The 20,958-nt window shown below is 39.0% G+C and overlaps 1 protein-coding gene across 3 annotated transcripts in view; it reads left to right on the top strand.

Moving 5' to 3' along the window:
- Positions 1 to 3,438: 3,438 nt before the first annotated feature.
- The window catches only part of sox13 (SRY-box transcription factor 13), a gene marked incomplete at its 3' end in the record, with an annotated part of 68,100 nt that continues 50,580 nt past the window's right edge, over positions 3,439 to 20,958 (top strand). For 2 of the 3 annotated variants that reach the window (XM_083939781.1, XM_083939779.1), the window contains exon 1: positions 3,439 to 3,773. Of the gene's footprint in view, positions 3,774 to 10,139; positions 10,211 to 20,958 lie in introns of those variants that run through there. The other variant, XM_083939780.1, reaches the window with a different exon arrangement.

The raw sequence follows: 20,958 nt of genomic DNA, 5'->3' as shown, positions 1-20,958 counted from the left end.
GTGAGTCTGTTGCAGCAGTACACATAAAAATGGAAGCTGCTCTGACCATTCTGCTACATTGATCTGAATGGGAATGTCTTTTCTATCCAATTTAATTTCTATGATAGACACATTTGCCTTCCAAAGTAGTCGGATGCCAGTATTATAAAGTACAAACTTGATTTCTAGCATACGATTTCACTTTTTTTAAAGCTTTTATCTGCAATTTATAGTGGTTACATGAGTAACAGAGTGCACATTAACTGATGGACTCTTTAAAACTCTTAAGACAGTTCCTTTACTGGCTTGTTTCAACAGAAGTAAATGAAGTAAATAATTTCTCAGTAACTTTTAGTATTGATTGATTGTGGCATAAATTGCAAGCTTATGAAATGACCTCTGAACACTAGCATGGACAGAAAATGTCATTCAAACTACTCATATAACAACTCATTTTGAGTGATGTAGTGTCACAATGTTTTTTTTTACTTTTTGTGTGCCATTTTACACCATGTAGTTGCACCGTGCTTTCAACTGTAAACCCATCTACACACAATATTAAAGTCAATATTACACACTTGAACGCTGTTTGTGTCCAGTGTAAAAGGAGTTATTTACCGTTGATTATGTAACTCTAATAATTAACGTAAGTTAAGTCAAATAACAAACATACTTATTTTAAACCAAACCATGTAGTGAAGCATCATAGTTTGGCGCCTAAAAGTGACACCAAAGAGTCCCAAAAGCGTCCATATGTGACGAGTTGTGAATGACAACGGGTTATATAGTTACATGCCAAACACTTGAAGCATGTTATATGACACGTGCAACACAAGGAAAAGTGCCATGCTGTTTATATGCTTTCCCATGAGATCTCGTTGGCATGGACGCAGCCTGAGGTTTACAATGTAATACTTTAAATTAATATTGTAAAATCTGTCTCCCAATTTCCCAAAGATCCTATTGGTAATGTCAAAGATACAACATATATATATATATATAACATACTGCTCACCCTGTATCAGAGGTGCTTGGGCTATAGAGGTTTTGCAGCTGTATGTACGTATATACTGTAGGATGTGTTGATGTTTATATGTATTCTTAAATTTGTTGTTTATGCTTTGTTCTCACATTTACAATTAGTCTTTCAATGTATTGCATTATGAGTGTGTGTGTAATAAAATGTGCTATATCAATAAAACTGCCATTGCCATAGACTATAAAACTCAATGAAATTAATTAGCAAGCTTTCAGCAAGAAACCTTCTTCAAGGCAAGAACAAGTAGCAAATATGCAGCAGTACAAAAGGTTTATTCCGTGTGCTAAGTGACTCTTAACTTGTCTCCATAGACACTGTATTTAGCTGGACGCAGGTGCTGTGCATTACAGCTAATAAAGAGATGTTCTTTCAACCTTTTGTACTGCTGCATGCATTTGCTACCTGTTCTTGCCTTGAAGAAGGTCTGTGATCGCAAAGTACTTTATACATGTTTTTTTTCACATATTTAAGTGTGCAGATAATACAGCATCTAAAATGTGAAATGTAAAAAAGATATATAAAAGATGAAGACATCAAGGATATTTTTCATTTGCAGCCATAAAAGCATGATTTTGGATTTGAATGTGTCATTCAGTGTAAGCATCTGGGGAAAAAAATGCAGAATACATATTGAGAATTCAGTGTACTCTATGCAATGCTGTCATTTACATTTTTATATATATATATATATATTTGTAGGGGATTTAAGGGGAAAATAAATGAAGAGATTGAAGTGTATTTTCAACCAAATTACACAAAATGCCAGCATCCAAACAACTGAAGTGAAATGGAACTTGTGATTTTCAAGGCATTAAATGATAAACTCAAAAGTATCTTTCTTTTTGGAAGGGTAAAATATGACTGCATGAAACTTTTACATGTTTTTTTTGGGGAAAGAGAATTGATGTTTTATGTCATGAAACAATTTGAGGTTAGTGGATTATGGAACATGTTTCCTGGCAAGAGACATTGCTGTGAGTCATTTGTTGTGTTGCTTTAAGCAGCACAAATTAAATTATGTTCATTTCTCCAGTATTTGGGTCGCAGCAGATATCTCGTTTCAAAACTGTGACAACAGTTATTGCAGTGAACAAAAACTGCTATGGTTAAATTGGAAAACTTTTTTAGGACTGAACCATTAAAGAGATATTTTACCCATTTTAATCCAGGTGTGTGTGTACGATGCTCCGACCCTCTGGGGCACAGAAAAAGGCAAACAAACAACGCTCATCTGAGCACAATGGCCATGACACAGACCAGATTAAAATGGTTAACGTGTCCCTTCTACTGAGAGGTTAGATGATGAATCCACTAGCTGATCAACAGACAACTAATTGCTAACTATTTTAATGATCTATTAATCATTTAAGGCATTTATGAGGTAAAAAAAAAACATTTGGTTGTTCCAACTTCTCCACAAGATTTGATGCTTTTCTCTGTAAAAACTAAATATTTTTGGGTTTGGGGCTGTTGGTCAGAAAAAATAAGGGACTGTGTGAAAGTTACTGGTAATGATAATAGTTTCAAAGTAACAGGTTACTTATTAGAAATGTAACTAAATAACTAGGGATGTAATGAAACTGTAAGTGACACCGTAAGTAAGGAAACTGGGTTCATGATACGATTTATTTCAACAAAATGAGACTGAAGACAAATTATGAGTGAAAGAGATCCCTTCATGTAATATATTTTCTCTCATTGTTTTCTTTTTCAAGTTAAAAAATTGAACTGAACATATATTTTGTTTTAAGTAATAAAAGCAATAATTGAATTAAAAAAACTAAGTCTTGACCTGTGTTCCTAGTTTGGAATTTCCAGGTTAAATGTTTTCATTTATTTTTCATATAAAACACAAGAGAAACTCTCAAGAAACTCTTTTCTCACAAGAGAAAGCTGAGCTAAAATATAAATATGACCAGCCCTCACCAGCTAATTACTTTCTGTCCCTAGAAAATTGATGTCACCTTGGGCACTGGGGGATTTTTCACTATTTTCTGACATTTTATAAACTAAATTGAATGATTGAACAATGAATCCTCAAATAAGACCTATTCGTTTCATAAAAAGTTGTATAACATTATCCATCTTGGTGAACTGAACTGTACTAGTAAGAATAGCCTAAGTAAATGTGTCAATATATATTGGAATGGATATGGATCTAAAGGAGGGGGAGCTGCTGTCAGTTGATGGACTAACCCATCAATAGCGATCAATCGATGTGTGTAAATGTGACAAGTAGCCAGTGACTGATAATCGTTCTGGTTTATTTTCTCTGCCTCCCTCCTTCCCTCTATCTCGGTCCCCTCCGCAACCACCTGGAAATCAGTCCCTCTCCCTTTAAGTGGGAGGTGAGCGGTAGGGCACTGTGGACGGACTGTTGGCAACCCAGAGCAGCAGAAAGACACAAAGTCACCGGGAGTGAGTGAGAGCAGGGCTACGCTCTCTGTCTCCAAAACATTACGCACCGCGGCACTATTCCACCTCTCTCTCAGTCTCTGTCTCTCTCTCTTTCTGTACTCATCTGACCAACTCGTCAGCTTAGCAACATCCACCACCGACCGACCGACCGACCGGCTCTCTCCTCTCTGAAGCACCGGAGCAGAGGGGTCCGCACACTTATCAAGCAGCCTGTGTCCCAAACCAACCGTGTCGTGAATGCGGTGAGGAATTAAAGTGGGAGAAGAAGAGGTGGACGGAAGTTTTTTTCTTTCTTTCTCTCTTTCTCTCGTGGAGAGCTCGGGGCGCACCGGGTCTGGTGAGTGATCATATGTTATTGCGTTTGAAATGTAAAAACTGAGCTTCGTCATGTACTACCGATTTAGATGCACGAGCCACATGACAACTCACTGGGGTGTCACCAACACTTCCAAAACTTCCCAACGTCTCAGGTGTGTGTGTGTGTGTGTGTGTGTGTGTGTGTGTGTGTGTGTGTGTGTGTGTGTGTGTGTGTGTGTGTGTGTGTGTGTGTGTGTGGGTGTGTGTGTGTGTGTGTGTGTGAGATAATGTTGTTGAATGTGATCAAACTTAAAGGGGACAATCCCCGCCATCCATGAATTTACAACTTTCGAAACTTCTATTTTTGTTTCCTCCATAATAATCTAAACATCCAGTTGACTCTAACTCATTACCCATTTCCTCCACCAGCAACTTACAATCTCTATCTCTGTATCTGTCTCTTTGTCTCTGTCTCTGTCTCTGTCTCTGTCTCTCTCTCTCTCTCTCTCTCTCTCTCTCTCTCTCTCTCTCTCTCTTTCTCTCTGTCTCTCTTTCTCTCTCTCGACATCTTTTTCTCTCCTGAGGCTGATAACTGGCAGTGCACACAGGAGATGATGGTGATGGTGATGGTAATGATGATGATGATGATGATGATGATGATGTCAGTTCTGCTGGCAGATGCAAATGAGCAGATATCAGCAGCTTCACCAAGAATAGGTACAGGCATCAACATTTCACCCAAGGCTTCAACACTCTTTTTGTTGTGCACGCCAGCTGATTGGCTGAAGTTTAGGAGTGCAGCAGAAGAATCCGAACTGATGTCAAGTTGTCTTGGTGGTCACATCGAGAGGGCACTTGGATATCGTATTGTCAGTTGTCGTCTGTTTAGAGTGTAGTTCATATAAAGCTGAGGATGAAATGGTGACATATGCTGTGCAGAATACACTGTTTGAAGCATGGGAGCATCAGGTCAGGGGTCCCACACAAGGGATGTGGAGAGGCTCAGAAATAAGGGCCCCGATGTTGATTAATAGTGAGGTTGTCTCGCTGTCAGGACACCGTCAGTGTGGACAGACAGAGAGCAGGTCTAGGTCCAGCTCAGGGGTGACAGCGCAGAGTATAAAGTATAAGCTTGTGGGCATTCTGCCACGGGGGGGGGGTAAAGTTGTAAATTTGCGAGCAAGCCTGTGTGTTTGTGTGTGTGTGTGTGCGTGTGTTTGTGCTGTCTTTACAGTGGCTGGCTGCATACAAAGATGTGTCAGTGGGGAGTCCCTGACCTTTCTTTCCGTCAATCTTCTTTATTTCCTCATTCGCTCTCCGCTCCCATCTTTACACCTCCTACTGCTACCACTGCTTCTTTTCTTTCTATTCTTTTCGTTTCTCTTCTTTAATGATGCATCTCTGATCACCACAGTGAGACAGCACAGAGTAGTGCAGATGTAGAGCAAATAGTCTGTCTGTCAGCACACTGTATACTGTGTCCTAAACCTCTCTCTCTCTCTTTCTGACACACACACACACGCACGCACGCACGCACGCACACACACACACACACACACACATACAGGATAATCTCAAGGAGTGGTTTGGCATTTCACCCTTCACCTCTGCCCCCCCCCCTTTTTTTTTGAGCTTTGTCTTCTCAGGTGAATGGGTTCACGCAGAACAAAGGTGACTCAGCTGTCACTCTTTCTCTCTCTGTCAGTCAGGTTGAGAGCCATCAACTCTGGTGTCATACATCAGGACGCCTCGCACTAGTCAACCATTAAATCAGAGACGTTGTATAAAACTCCAGGTAACCATGGTGACATGCCCCATACTACCTGACCAATTAACTCACTAACAAACTTCATCCTAGTCTGTGCCTCTTATGTGTTACCATTAAATTCAAATCAAAGAACTACACATTCAGTAATCCTAAAAAAAGAGAAATCTACTGATCTGTGAAAACCCAGCAGGTTGTTCAACAACACATACACTACTGCTGTTTGAAGGAATTAATCAGATCCTCAAAGTCTTTTCTAACCACATCCCTCATCTGCTTTATAAAAAACATTTTGAACCTATTTCCCCAAGTAGTGTGTTTTTTTTCTAAATACAAGACGACATGAGGTGTGGTGGTCAGCACTGTCGCCTCACAGCAAGAGGGTTCCTGGTTCGCATCCCGGCCTGGCCCTTTTTCTGTGTGGAGTTTGCATGTTCTCTCCGTGTCTGCGTGGGTTTCCTCCGGGTTCTCCGGTTTCCTCCCACAGTCCAAAGACGTGCAGGTGTTAGGTTAATTGATGACTCTAAAATTGCCCGTAGGTGTGAATGGTTGTCTGTCTCTGTTTGTCTCTATGCGCCCTGCGATAGACTGTCGTCCTGTCCAGGGTGTACCCCGCCTCACCCCGATGTCAGCTGGGATCGGCTTCAGCCCCCCCTGCGACCCCGACAGGGACAAGCGGTTGAAGATGAATGAATGAATGAACCAGAAATCTGTAATATTATTAAAAAAAAGAATGCACGTTTATTTTGTACACACAGATGTACAGTATGTCATGTCTTGCTTCCTGCAAAGAAATTCTTAGGAGAGTCTAACCATCATGGTGGTCAGAGGAGTCTGGGAATACCTGTTAAATAACCTTCTGGCTTTTTAAAAAGATCGCTAGGTGTTTTTTCTTTTTCTTAGGAAAATCAGATGGTTACTACTTTTACTCAAAAGTAATGGTGTTTACATGAGCTTGACCAGGGGCCTCATTTATAAAGGTGGCGTACTCATGGAAGAAGGCGCACGCAACTTTCTAAGCAAACTTTGGGATTTATAAAAAGCAAACTTGATGGGAGAATGTGTGGTCCTCCACGCACACTCTGAACCAGGCGTACGCAAAGAAACGGGAGACATAAGAAATGGCCAGGAAGGAAATGCGAGACATAGTGTGAAACTGAGACCATTGTGTGAAATAATTTGAAATATTGCCTCTTAATAATCTTATGAAGAATTCACAAAAAACATTCATACAGTGAACAACATCTAGATGTAGGATTGTAAAATGAAGATGTCTTTGAAAAAAATCCTCATAACTCAGAAATATGATCTGTAATTATTAAACTTGTATTATTATTATAATTATTATTAAAATACTTGCATGTTATGGAGTTTATTCTCATGAATAATACAGTGAACAGGACAAATAATGTTTACACACTGATGCTGTTATCGATGCCTCCATCTAGCAGATAGTTTTATTTTGGTTATCATATATCATAGTGTAATACAGTCTTTACTTATTATTTTTGTTTTAAATGTGTTTGAGTTTAGATTAATTCCCAGACCTGTAGCTTTTTAGATCAAACAAATCAAATGGATAAGTATAAAATGGCATGCCATCACGATGTGTAATGACACACACTGATTTACTTACAAATGAGAATGAGCAGTTTATGAGCTGCTCCAACTGTCGCGCACTGTTCTCATGGTTCGTTTGGATCTCTGAGAACAGGGAATTAAAAAAAGTTTAGAGTTCATTGTAATTTACAATGGAAAACTGGCCTGGGACTTGAGCGCACACTTATAAATCCCAATATATTTATGCTCACATATGTTCTATGTTTCATCTCTACGCCACCTTGGATACTGTATTGAATAGAGTTGCATATTAAAATGGGCCTACAATAACATGTAAGGCGTCCTAAAACCTATGCATATACCTTTTGATGTTTCATACTATACTAAACTTTAAAATAATAATGATTGACATATTCATATATTTTTACATCATGTTTTAATGCTACACATACACGTGGACGGCACAATGAAGAATTAATCTTAACTGTCTCTGTGGATGGCTCCTGTAGTGGTAACCTTACCTTTTCTGTGTTTTTTTCATGAATAGGCCAATATATATTTGCTTATAACATGTTGGATTCATATTAATGTATATTTTCAGATATATTTAATTTTGTTCGAAGAAAAAAACTTGAAGATCTGAACTGCTATGTTCTATCTGCTTATATATTATAATCTGATTTCTTAGACTACCAGATATCAATATCAGCCTGCTAACTGACTCAACCAGCGGTGTGCAAACAGCATCTCCAGCCATGTTATAATTGCTATAAGGCACTCCACAGTTTTCCAGTGTATAAAATAATGGACGCCACCCTACCTGTTATATATGTGTGTGTGTGCGTGTGCTCACCATTTCCCATACATCGGACATCTCCATAAGCAGAGCAGACAAAAGCTTTTTTCCCCTCTCTCCCCATGACCTCCTATATCCTCTCCACATTGTTCTCTGAATCCTATTGAACCAGGACTCCATAGAGAATCACGGCAATGGAGAATAATTGTGTGTGTGTGTGTGTGTGTGTGTGTGTGTGTGTGCGCTCCTCAGCCTCCCCTTTAGCGCAGTGTGAGGCCAAGCCAATCACACAGAACAATGCTGGGTTTGAGGAAGCCTTATGATCTCTTTAAATAAACTCCTCTCGCAGAAGAACTGTAAACATTAAAACACTCAGCTGGTTGACTGACTGATCAACACGCTGACAGTTGACAGTTTTATCTTCCTGTATTGTCTCTGACAGAAACTTTCCATAATCTGTCTTATGCATTCTTCTTTTTACTGCTTATTTAATAAGACTACTTTATTAACTTTCAGCTGAGCAGGGGTGTGACGACCGATATAGCAATTCAATGATCCAAATCACCTTTATTTTGAAATTCACTTCATTTTAAATTAAAAAAGAACAGTTTGTTTACCTTTTAAGTGTTTTGAAGAGATTAGTGATAAACTTGTCAAATAATATTTTTGCTATTTGTTCATATAAATGTGAGTGATTGCGTTAAATGGTAAGATGATATCCTCTCAAATCGATCACAACTGAATCATATTGCTTTAATATGATTATGTAATGCTATCCTTCTAAAAAGGACTAAATAGTGAATTATTTCAGTTTTTTATTTTTCCATCTGAAATGACAATTTTACTTTTGGATAATCAGTAACAATCCATTCATTGCTTGAGTCAGTTTCTACACTGTTGGTCCAACAACAGAAATAATCCACGATTAGTCACTTATGAAAATAATTGTTGTCAAAAGTTATTTTGCATAGGTTTCCCATATTGTGAAACTGTTAATCCATCATATTGCCTGGTCCTGATTTAGAGCTTAATTCATTCTCTTTTTTTTCTCTTTTTTCTCTCTTTATTCATTCCTTCTATTTAAGCAGCTGATAAGACCACGTACAAAAGAGCAAATTGTATCCAGTGAGTTTTCAAATGTACCTAAAAAAAACAACAACACAATTCAGAGAGTATTTTATAGATCCTTTAAACTGACCAAAAGTAATGCCTCACCAGTTCAAGTTTGTCTACACTTTGTTTCACATTTAAAACTTCAGTGAATATTGTGAGAACGCAGGCAAATGGAAGTGTTTAAACTATTACCTACAGCGTGAACTCACGACTGTTTTGTGTTATACAGCTATGTAACATGTTTTTCAGTTCTTCAAATCCTTTACTATGTTCCAAACAAATATATAACAAATCATAATAACAGTGATTTCACTTTGACTTTTACCATATTATTTAGTTTTTTAAATTCAAATTTTACAAACAGAAAATTGAAACAGTGAGTGGACCATGTGCTGCTACTTGTCAGCAGACCAACAGTATTACTATTATTGTATTTTATTTTATCAGTAAATTAACAGAAAATTAATCTGACACTATTTTAACAATCAGTTGAACGTTTCAGTAAATTTTCAAGCAAAAATAGCAAAACTTCTCTTCTGTGCTTCAAGTATCTTCTGTTTTTCTTTTGCTGATAGTGAACAGAATATCTTTGTGTATTCATTCATTTAAACATGTCACATTTGGCTCTGGTAAGCGGTGATGAATGTTTCTCGTTGATACGCTCGTTCTTTCATTCATTCATTCATTCATTCATTCATAACTGGCAGTTGTACTTTAAAGCGGTGATAGGCTATTGCTTGAGATGCTGTGGAGTGTGGTATCATCAGTTTGATGCATCTTATTGCAGTGCCAATTATGTATTAACATTTTTATTCAGGCAAAGGTGGTAAAGGTGTTTCTCTTCTACTCTTAAAAAGCGGATAAGTGAGATTATTCAGGTTAATTCTTCACTATGTCCTCGATAATAATGTATTATCTCACTCACTTTCTTTGCCTCACAATGCCCTCTTTTGCATGTAACAGCCTGCTCTCATGATCATGTAGTCTTTAATGGTTCTGTACATCCATATCACAAAGACAAGTCCACCTGTTGCTTTGACAGTGGAAGAAAAAAGATGACCGTGGGAACTTCATAGGAAACACGCTTCTACATGCACACACATGAGCGTGCACATGGTGGCTCACGCTGGGCGGATGATAAATGACAAGTCTTATACTGCTGATGGGCCAATCTCAGAGACACCTAGAGACAAACAGCAGCTGCACACACACAACCCTGCAAGCATCTACACACACCTTCAAGGTAAGATTCCAGCTTAACGTACCGCAAACTCTCAATGATTTGTCTGTCTTTGCTGACAAGGTTAAATATCTTCTTTCATCAATTTGTTTCTGAGGCATTTGATGTGTGTATGTGTGTGTGTCCCAGCAGTAAAGACTATTCACAAGTTTAATTTTCTGTTCTATAACGCTGAAGATTCACGTTGTGCCAGCTGTGCTTTGGATGTGCACTCACTCATCCATAAATGCTGTCATAAGCTCATAATAATGTGCTAATAATGCAGGAGTAAAGCTTTGCTTTCAGCCAGGGAAGGCTATTTATCAACAGCTGTAAATCGGTTTTGAAAAAGAAAGAACGGAAGCATTCTTGAATGCTGCACTGCATTTGTCATGCCACTTTTGAACACTTTATAATCCCCTAGACAAGAAGAAAAACTGCTCTTGAGTTTTCTGAACTTTTCCTGCATGTGTGCAGGCCTGTGATTAATGCACGTGTTTCCATTCAGCACGCGATACAAGCTCCTACAGGACTAAGGTGTGTTTCATTAAATACAGAGTTGAGAGGGAAGCTTTTGTTGGGAAGTATGTGCATTTTTTTTTTCAATTCTGATGTTGGTCCATAACTACAGCTTTCTTTTGTGTCACTGTTCTCTTTATGCTCGTCACATAACGGCCCTCTATTTAGTGTAGAAAACATGAATGAGCAGGTTTATAAGACTGGCAAATGTGCCTCTTAATTTAAGGAAAATCTCATGAGTCTCATGAGAAGATTTTGTGTTGCTACATGATACATGTAGCGCTTTAATTAATTTAATTTAATTTTACACAATGAAAAAAAGGTCTGAAGTCTTCTTTTAGGACTTTTTCAGCATTAACATACAGATTTGCATTTCCATCAGAGAAAAGAGCACACAGAGCTTGTTTTGTTTGCCATGACTAAAGATCCTTTTTCTGCCCAATTTGTTTATTTCTGTGGTGATCATAGGAATTCACAAACGGGCTATTGATAAATGAGCACTGGCTCCACAAATAAAAACACACCAGTTTCCTAGTTCATTTACATGACTCTACCCTGGGCTCAAACACAGCGCTCTGTTCTCATATGAAAAATAAGTAGATCATTTGACACATAACTCCCTCTCTACACTTGTTTGTGTGTGTGTGTGTGTGTGTGTGTGTGTGGTCACTTGCAAATGACCAGAGACTGTTTGTTTGCTCTTCTGAGGCATGATTTGCATTTTCATTCCAAATCTGCAAAATCTAAAGCGACAGTAGGCCATTGTGTCTGCTTTGTATAAGTATAAGTAAGTTTATGGTGTATATCACATACAGATCAGGTGTGCTCTAACACGTATTTGGACTATTATAGGTAGAGATGTAACAATACACTCAACTCACCATTTCGATACGGTTCACTTTTTTTTTAATCAAAATGAGCTACAGACAACCTCTGACCAAATAAAATTATCTTTTATTTAGGAAATAAAATCTTAGGGGTGCTTTCTTTAAAAGAAACTCTGTTTCAGTTTGTGCCCTCTTATAAAAAGTGCAACTTAAATGGTCATCTTAAACAACAAAATATCTCCTTTCTCTAGAAACGATCTCACCAGTTCACTGGTGTAATTCAATATCTTAATTAACAGAATATCAAATCGTGACCAAAAAAAGAGGTCCTTTCTTTACAGAAACACTGTTAAACACTGTTTTTGTGCAACTGAAGTAGTTATTCAGTCACATAACAAAGAATAACTGGATTTGTAAAACCAAATCCTGCATCAAAATAATAAAATCTCTATTGATATAACTTTGCGTGGCTCTAGATGTATCAGCCCTCCGGAGAACCTTAACCACAGGAGCTCTTACCTCTTGGTAGAGTTTTGGCACCACCAACTGACTGAAGTGCTGTCGTGACGGGATGTGGTATCTTGGCTCCAGCGTCTTCATCAACAGCCGAAAGCCCTCATTTTCAACGACGGAAAATGGCCTCAAATATTTTCCAATAAAATAACCACTTGCCCTGGTATTTTCTTGCGTTTTTATGGGGGAGAGGGTTGCAAAGCCTCTTGTCAGGGTAGTTGGGCAATTGTCGCTCAGGAGGTGGCGTAACGTTACTTTGCCTCTCATTGTGGTGGCGGCTCGTATGCTGCTGCATGTCGCCGGTATACTGTATGTTAGCAGTCTTTTGCAATATTTACATGCTGTTTTGTCTGTCCATTTCTCACCGGTTGTATTTGTGTATACATGTATGAGGAATCCAAAATGCAGCCGCACAGGTGATTTCAAAACGCTCGGTGCAACCTCTATTTCAAAGTTGTTGACTACCGTCGCCACGTCTTCCCTGGTTCTGTGCTCTGCACCCACGTAGTGACCTGAGTCATGTGACTTGGCATCTGACATTGAACAAATGAATCACCAACCATGACTTTTTTTTTTTAAGATAACATAACCTATTTTTTTTTTTTGAAAGAGAAAAGAACGTATCCTACTTCTCACGCATTTGCGATTCTTTTTTTCTGTCAAAAAAAACGATGCATCGTTACATCCCTAATTATATGACTTTTCATCCATGGTGCGTTCATGCATTTGATATCTTTAAGTCTTTCTGACATTTTTGAGACCAAACAACTTATCTTATCGTCTTATCTGGGAGAAAATTATCAAAAGTAAATTTACCCATAAATGGTAAAACAGGCAATCTTCTGCAGTGATGCATATTTAAACTTTTTCTCCATGTCTTTCTTTTAGTAAAGTAAAACATGTTTCTGAAAGCTCAGAGGATGTAACAGCAGCTTTTCTGCATTCTTATCTCCCGCTATCTACATCTGCATGATAACTTCGATAAATCGAGTGCTTTCTCTCTTTTATGTCCCTTGCCGTGACAGTGATCTCACTCTTTCTCTCTCTCTCCATCATCATCTGCTATTCTCAACTTCGCACTTTAGGTAATGCCACATCAAACATATAAAGTCACCAGGGAAATAGAAATGCATGATGTGTGGTACATCTCACTGTCAGAAAGAAGACAAGAAATATTGTGACTGAGGTGAAGCCATGCTGTACGAGCCGTTAATACCTAAACTTGTGCTACTGTACTCCCTCTCTGTTGTTCCTCTGCAGTCAGATAAATGTCCTTCCCATGTTTTAATTCGTTTTCATGTGTCTTGTTTTATCATTAGCTGAAACACAAGTGGAGGAGAAACCACCCAGATAAATGTCAGTATGTGTGTTCAGTACTCCCTTATCAGCTGTCACCTCTAAAAACAAAGACCCCTGCAGGCTGTAAAGAATGGTAAACTTTATCAACAATATTCACTTTCTAGTAGTGAACAAGAGAAGTACCAACAGTAAAAAGTAGAAAAGCCATTAGTAAATCTTCCTTATTATAAATATACAATATATGATTGAACTCACAACATGTGCTTTCTATTGTTTAACTCTTATGTTTAACACAAAAAGGAGAGGAGAAAGTCCAGTGACTGCTGTTGTTTACGTACAATCTCCAGAGTCAGAGTTCTGAGACCGCAGTGCCTTTCTACCACCTTGCTGTGCTTTGTTTTTAAATTTGCAGCTAAGCACAGCAAATAGCATACACCTCCGCCCTGTCTGCAAAACTCAACCCCAAGCCCATCGGTTCCTATGCAAATCTTTAAAAACAGATGAAAGATATGTAGTTTTCAGTTTAAAAGTAATTAACTACTGAGCACTGAAGTTTTTATTCGTATTTTGTACTCAAAGAGAAGGAAATAACAGTGCATTTTTTGGGACACATTTGGTGCTCTATTTCTAATTCTTTGGTGAGAATTCATGACAGCAGGGCAGTATTTGTGTGTTATTCAGAAAGAAAATCAATGTGTGTGTGTGTTCGTTGTAATTAAGGAACATGCCAGCCTGTGTTTTAAATAGTGTAGAGCTCTGTGGCACAGAGGAACAACATAAATACCATAATACAAGTGAGTCATAATCTATTATTACCTGTTATTTCAATGTTTTAATATGATACATTTTTGATTCATGCTCATGTCTGATCCCCGTTATTCATTTTTAAAAGCATGGAGAGAAAAGATGAACACTGACCGCGCAGTCACTTTTCATGTCAACACCACAACCACATGAATGATTTTTCCTGCAGTGATAGCAGAGGTAACTAAAAATTCTGTGTCCACTGCATCACAATAATTGGGCTTTTTAAAGAAACATTGGATGCACAGTTGCAGTGATATCAGCAGTATCTGTTGGTCTCCTGCCTCCCCGGTGGAGCGGGAGCAGCTGCATCACGTTCTGGCTGCGAGATGGTCGACAGAGTTTACAGTTTACCGACTGCTCATTAACATTATCAGTTTGCCTTTTAGCATTGGGTTTAAGTCTGAAATATTGCCTAATAGATGCTTTTGCTTTTCACTTTGCTAGCAAATCCTCAGCCATCGTCATGTTGGTGAACTCTCCTGACTCCTGCTGCTCTGCTGCTGTACGGAGCACACACTTAGTTTAACTGGACAGGATGTGAATTAAAGTTACTGTAGATCACCCTTAGTGTTCCAATCTGTTAAAATGATTGATGGCTTTGAGACTTTTATATCATTGTTAAAATAAATATTAGGTGGAGAAGGATCATTGTTGTTTTTGGTCTTTTCACAAGACGTAGAAATTCACCAGCCTTATCCTTTAAAAGTTAGCTGGTGGGCAAAGAAACACAATTGAACACAACATTGACAAGTCATCACCTTCAGGCGCAAAGCTAGCTAGTGAAAACATCCGGGGCTGTAGCCCAGAAGTCAGAGTCCTTTACAAACGGGGTTTGGGGGTTTTCCAGTTCTAACAACGTGCCTGATCACCTTTAAGGTGATATGATCATTCATATGGAGTGGTGTTTGTGTCCACCTGATGACTGTCAGTCCAATATTCACTCTCTTTTAGATGTAAACATCTGTGTCTTTAGCTGATAAATGTTCCACTGTGTTCAACAGCTGGTCTCTAGCTGTCAGCTGTTTGGTGCAAAGCGGCCAGAAGCGACGCTACTGGCTCTTCTCAACATAAAAGACTCAATGGATTCTTTTTTCACCTGTGTTCTTCTTATATACTATGTATTTTCATATGTGTGTGCCGTATGGTCAGGTCTTTGTGCAGCGTGTCATTTCTGCAGTCAGCCAGCAACTTCAGACATGATCTTGAGCTTATTGGAGCTGGTTAGGATCTGTGGCACTAAGTTGTTTGTGGAATAAGCTGCTATACTTGTGAAACACACACGCACGCATGCACGCACATACACAAACACGCATATCTAAGACCTCCTGCGGTTTCTCAGTGCTGAGACGAACAGGCCCTCAGCAGAATCACCTGTTGTGCTCCTTACTGCTCAAAGGCGTTTCCATAGTAACACATCAGAGCCCTGGCCCCTTGGTCTTTAAGACCCTCAGCAAACATAGACCCCCACTACCACTGTTTCAAACTCCATAAAACACACACACACACATACGCTTTGCACATGTGGGCGCTCTCAAGTAGCAGCAGTGGATGCAGTGAGGATATAAAGTGTGCCAGACTAAAGGAGAGAGCACATTGTGTGAGTCGGGCCTCCTTTGTCAGAGCTAGCCTCAAGGAGTAGGGGGTGGAAAGGGAATGGGGGAGGGGGGCTTTGTGAAGGAAGAGAAAAAAGTGGCCTTCATACACATCCTTTCTTCCCTTTCTCTTGTTCTATCTCTTTATTGGGAGTGTGTTTTGTGTTCTCCCTCCTACTCCTCCTTGATAAATGCCACAGTAGCCTTTCGCTAGCCGCCACAATGGACGACCTGTTTCAGAGAGCGAGAGGGACAGAGTGTGTGTGTGTGTGTGTGTGTGTGCGTGTGTGTGTGTGGGGGGGGGGGGGGGGGTCACAGAGAGTGTGTGTGTGTGTGTGGTGTGGAGGGGGGGGCATGAAAAGAGAAATGGCTGCTTTTTAACCTGTGCTTCTGAAAAGCAGGAGAATAAAAGCGCCCGTGACTAAAACCCTGGTCCTGTTCTCCCCTCTTTTCTCTCTCCTCAGTGTCTTTGTGAAGGGCACAGTTGTGTCATCAGCTATTTATACATCTTATTTAGAAACCCTTTGAGAGAGAGAGAGAGAGAGAGAGAGAGAGAGAGAGAGAGAGAAAATTTAATTTTAAATACAACTTTAATGATCTATTGTTTCACGTATATCAAAATCCTTGACTTCACTAGTCTTTTAAACACACACACTCGATCATGATCAGATGTATTTTCAATTATGCTTCTTCTACTAACCCAGATTGCCATCATTGCTTTTCCCAGTATGAAGTTTAATAGCTGACAGCGAGATTTACGTCTTTGTGTGTACTTCACTCCCAAGATGAAAACATTCTTAGTAAAAACCAAACCAAAACACGTAAAAATCCATTCTAACAATTGGAACAAGCAGATAAGCCTATGACACTCCGTAAAACAGTGAAAAACAGTGTCTCTTTCACAACAGCTAGGACATTTATCATCAACCATAGGATTTAGCACCGCAACAAAAATATTAACAGGCACAATACCATGCAAGATCTTCCACTGGAAGTCCCCATATCTCTTTGTTAATGGTGGTTTATAAAAGGTTCTCCAGTTTGGTTTAACACTGTCATCTAACACAAGCTTGGCCCGCCATGCTGTATCAGTCCTTGTATTAAGTTTTAATTTGTTCAAAACCTTAACACAGGCTTTATACAGTTCTTTACCATCAGTTTCATCCAGATACATTTTTTCAAAACAAGATACATTCAACAAAGGTCCTTCACACCCATCAAGCTGTGGCATGAGGGTCAATTTTGGAAACAGAAAACCATCATTCATTTCAGAACTAATGGCACAGTAAGATCTCAACATGTCACACTCTTTCTTTGTCAAGACACCTTTCCATTTGGTTAATAACTGTGCCACAACTCGTGTTGACTTCATTTTTAAAGCAGTAGCCACAGGTTCAACCTTATCAAGTTATCAAAATGAAGTCCAATGGTAGGGATGATTCTCTTGATATATCCAGCCTAGATCCCCTTGTCAATGGTTCCTCCAACAGCAGTGGTGCAGATATTGAAAATTCACATCTCTTTATTTTAAATAAGCAAAGCACTTTAAAAAAATCCACGATAGAATGCAGGCAGATTCTTGAAAGGCAGCCTGTTGGGGTCCATTAGGAAAAGGGAAGGATCCAGCTGTAAACCTCCCAGTCTTCGCAATATAGTATAGGCCAAAGGTCTCCACAATAAGTCTGTTGGGCCCACAAGCAGTCTTTGAAGAAACTGAAGGCTAAAGGCAGCGACTCGGCTGACCAGGGGAACAAGTCCTCGGCCTCCTTAATCTTTAGGCAAAAACAACACGCTTTGGGGGATCCAATGCAGCCTATTCAAAAAAAATTCACCATTTCAGTTTGAATATCAGACAACAACTTTTGGGGAGGGTTCAACACCATTATACAGTACCAAAGTGCGGATGCCACCAAATTGTTACAAATTAAAACACGCCCTCCATAAGACATGTGAGGCAATAGCCAAGACCATCTTTTGAGATGCCCTTTCATTTTTTCAAAGACCCCTTCCCAATTTTTCTGTTCCGTTTGACTATCACCCAAGAAAACACCCAAGTACTTAAATCCCTTCCTGCCAGATTTCAGTCCTTGAGGAAGTTTTTTTGTTGCCTTACCTTCCCATTTTCCACCTAGTAGTGCTTCGCTTTTGTCCCAATTAACTGTTGCTGATGATACCTTCCCAAAACTTGTGACCGTATCAGTTAAAACATCAACATCTTCTTGATTATTTACAAAAACCACCAAATCATCAGCATAAGCAGATAACAGATATTTTGAACCACAAAGAGAAAACCCAGAAATGACCATCCTTAATCTATGCAATAGGGGCTCAATAGCAAGAGAATATAACATACCAGAGAGTGCACAACCTTGCCTTATTCCCCTCTGAGCTTTAAAAGGAGAACATAAACCACCATTAAATTTTAGGATACTTTCAGCACCATACACCACCATACAAAACTCTAATCTTAGCAACAAAACCTGGACTGAAACCAAAAGCTGTTAAAGTTTTCCATAAGTATTGATGCTCAACTCGGTCAAATGCTTTTTCCTGGTCCAGGGAAATCAGACCAGTATCCATGCCCAATAATCTTGAGATGTTTAAAATATCCCGAATTTAAGCAATGTTATCAAAAATGGATCTTCCAGGGATACAATATGTTTGTCTGTATGGATCACCTGCTCCATCACATTCCTCAATCTAATAGCCAGTGCTTTTGAAAAGATCCTCAAATCAGAACACAAATGTGCCACAGGTCGCCAATTTCTTATCTCATGGAGATCACCTTTCTTGGGCAGTAGAGTTAGGACTGCCCTCCTACAACTCAATGGCAATTCAGCTTTAGTCAGGCTGTCATTCAAAACATCCAGCAGATCATCTCCAATCCTGCCCAGAAAGTCTTAAAAAACTCTATTGGAAGCCCATCAATGCCAGGTGATCTACCACTCTCCATGGTCTTTAGAGAAGCACTAAGCTCCTCCAAAGACAGTGGTCGCTCTAATTCTTTTGCAATTTTTTCAGAAATTTTAGGTAGCCCATCAAAGAATACTTTTCAATCTCTGGCTGCTCAGTATATTCAGAGGAAAACAAGTCAGCGTAAAAGCTGACTGCACATCTCCGAATCTCAGCAGGCTCCTTTAGCAGATTCCCAGATTGGGAACGCAAAGCATGTATACAACGCCGCTGCCCATTTTTTCGCTCCTGACTAAAAAAGAAACGGGATGGAGCATTCATCTCAGTCAAACTCTGAAACCTGGATCTCACCAGAGCACCCTGTGCCTTCAATCCTAAAAGGTCAGCCAAAGCACCTTTTTTAACTTTGAGTGCCTCATTATGGCCTTGATTTTCTGTGGTTTCTATAACATTTTGGAGTTCTACTATTTCAATCTCAAGATTTCTCATTAAACGGGTTGTGTCTTTTGTGACGCTGAAAGTATACTGCTGGCATAACTGTTTTATCTGGACCTTTCCATAATCCCACCATTGCTGAAGAGATGGAAAACTAGTCTTACATTTTCTATAATCATTCCAAAAATACAAAGAAACTACTCTAAAATTTGCATCACTTAGCAAATTGGTGTTAAGATGCCAATAAGCACTCTTAGGCTTAATAAACCTCATGCCTACATTACACGTTACCAAACTATGGTCAGAAACAGAAACAGGAATGATCTCACAATTCCTAAAAATGTTAAGCTGATGTTTAAAACAATAAAATCTATCAAGAAGGGCTAAAGAAATCAAACCATCCCTTGCATGACCCCATGTATATTGTCTTATATGATTAAAATTCCTCCAAGTATCAGCAAGTTCATGTTTCTTAATCAATTCCACCAGTCTCTTTCTTGAAGCAAGATGTGGCTCTGGATGATTTCTATCTATATTTAGTGCTGTGCAATTGAAATCACCTGCCATAATTAAATAATCATCTTTATTACAATTACTTAACACTAGTTTATTTAAGAAAATCATTCTTTCCATCCCAGATGAGGGAGCATACACATATAAAAAAACAAAAGCACAATGATCAAAAGTAGCTCTAACTTTCAAAAGTCGTCCATCTATAATGTTGTCAACTGTGAAATCTAAGGCAACCCAACTTCTAGAAATGAGTAAAGCCACACCTCCACTTAAAGAAGATTTATGACTAAAGAATATTTTCCCATTCCACTCTCTACACCAATCCAAAACAATCCTATCATCTGTAGTGGTTTCCTGCAAAAACGATATATCTATGTGTTTTTGTTTTATAAGCTCAAAGAGTTGTGCTCTCTTGTTTATATCTCTAGCACCATTTATATTTCAAGTCGCTATGTTAAAAACACTCATTTGTAAGAGAAAGCACAACACAAACTCAACCAAAACAAGGCACCATATGACAATGAAAATCGAATTAAATGACGCTGTTACTTTCATTATTAGTCTTGTTTTGTCAGAAACTTTTTCAGGCGTGCAATCTCTTGATCAGTAAAACCACCATTCTCTGGATTAATCCTAAATTGTTGCACTGAATCAACAAAACCCATGGTATCTGGAAAATAATTCTCCACTCGTACTCGTTTCATATTTTTGGTGCGTTTCAGAAAATCCTTTATGGCATCTAAGGTATAGGAAGCCCTAAATACATGCTGCTGTGATGGTGAGCAGAAGTCAGTAGAATCAGACTCAAATTCAACATCTAAATCGGCTGAACCGGCTGTTTTTTTAGTTGATCTAGTGCGTCCATCAGAATCTTTTTTTCCTTTTCACCATGGGGTACTTAAACTTAACATTAGTGTCCATTCCTTCCTCATCATCTAAACCCTCCAATACGGCCTCTGCTACCTCTACAGCAGTCTTTTCGTTTACCGTGGGAATCTCCAACAACATATTCCCACACACGTCTTTACTCTCTACAACTTATGTGTTTACATTCTGAGAAGCAGAAACCTTCTCCGCCACCTCATTCTCCGCCACCTCTCCTACTCCTCCAGGCTCAGTTTCAGACAGTTCACTTGCACCTGCGACCGGGCTGCCTACTGTGGGTCTGCTTTTTTTTTTTCTCAGGGCAAGCACGAATGAGATGCCCTTCCTTTCCACAATGAAAACATTTCATAGTTTCGGTAGTGGCGAAGATGGTATAATCAAACTGCTCAATTTTAAATTTGAAAGCGACATTTAGATCACTTGTATAATCTTTAAGGATCATATACACGTGTCTCACTGACTTTAGTAA

The sequence above is a fragment of the Echiichthys vipera genome (genome assembly GCF_963691815.1).
Source record: "Echiichthys vipera genome assembly, chromosome: X".
NCBI lineage: Eukaryota > Metazoa > Chordata > Actinopteri > Perciformes > Trachinidae > Echiichthys > Echiichthys vipera.
The sequence above is the reverse complement of the archived record's forward strand: the minus strand, read 5'-3'. Positions and strand labels throughout refer to the sequence as shown.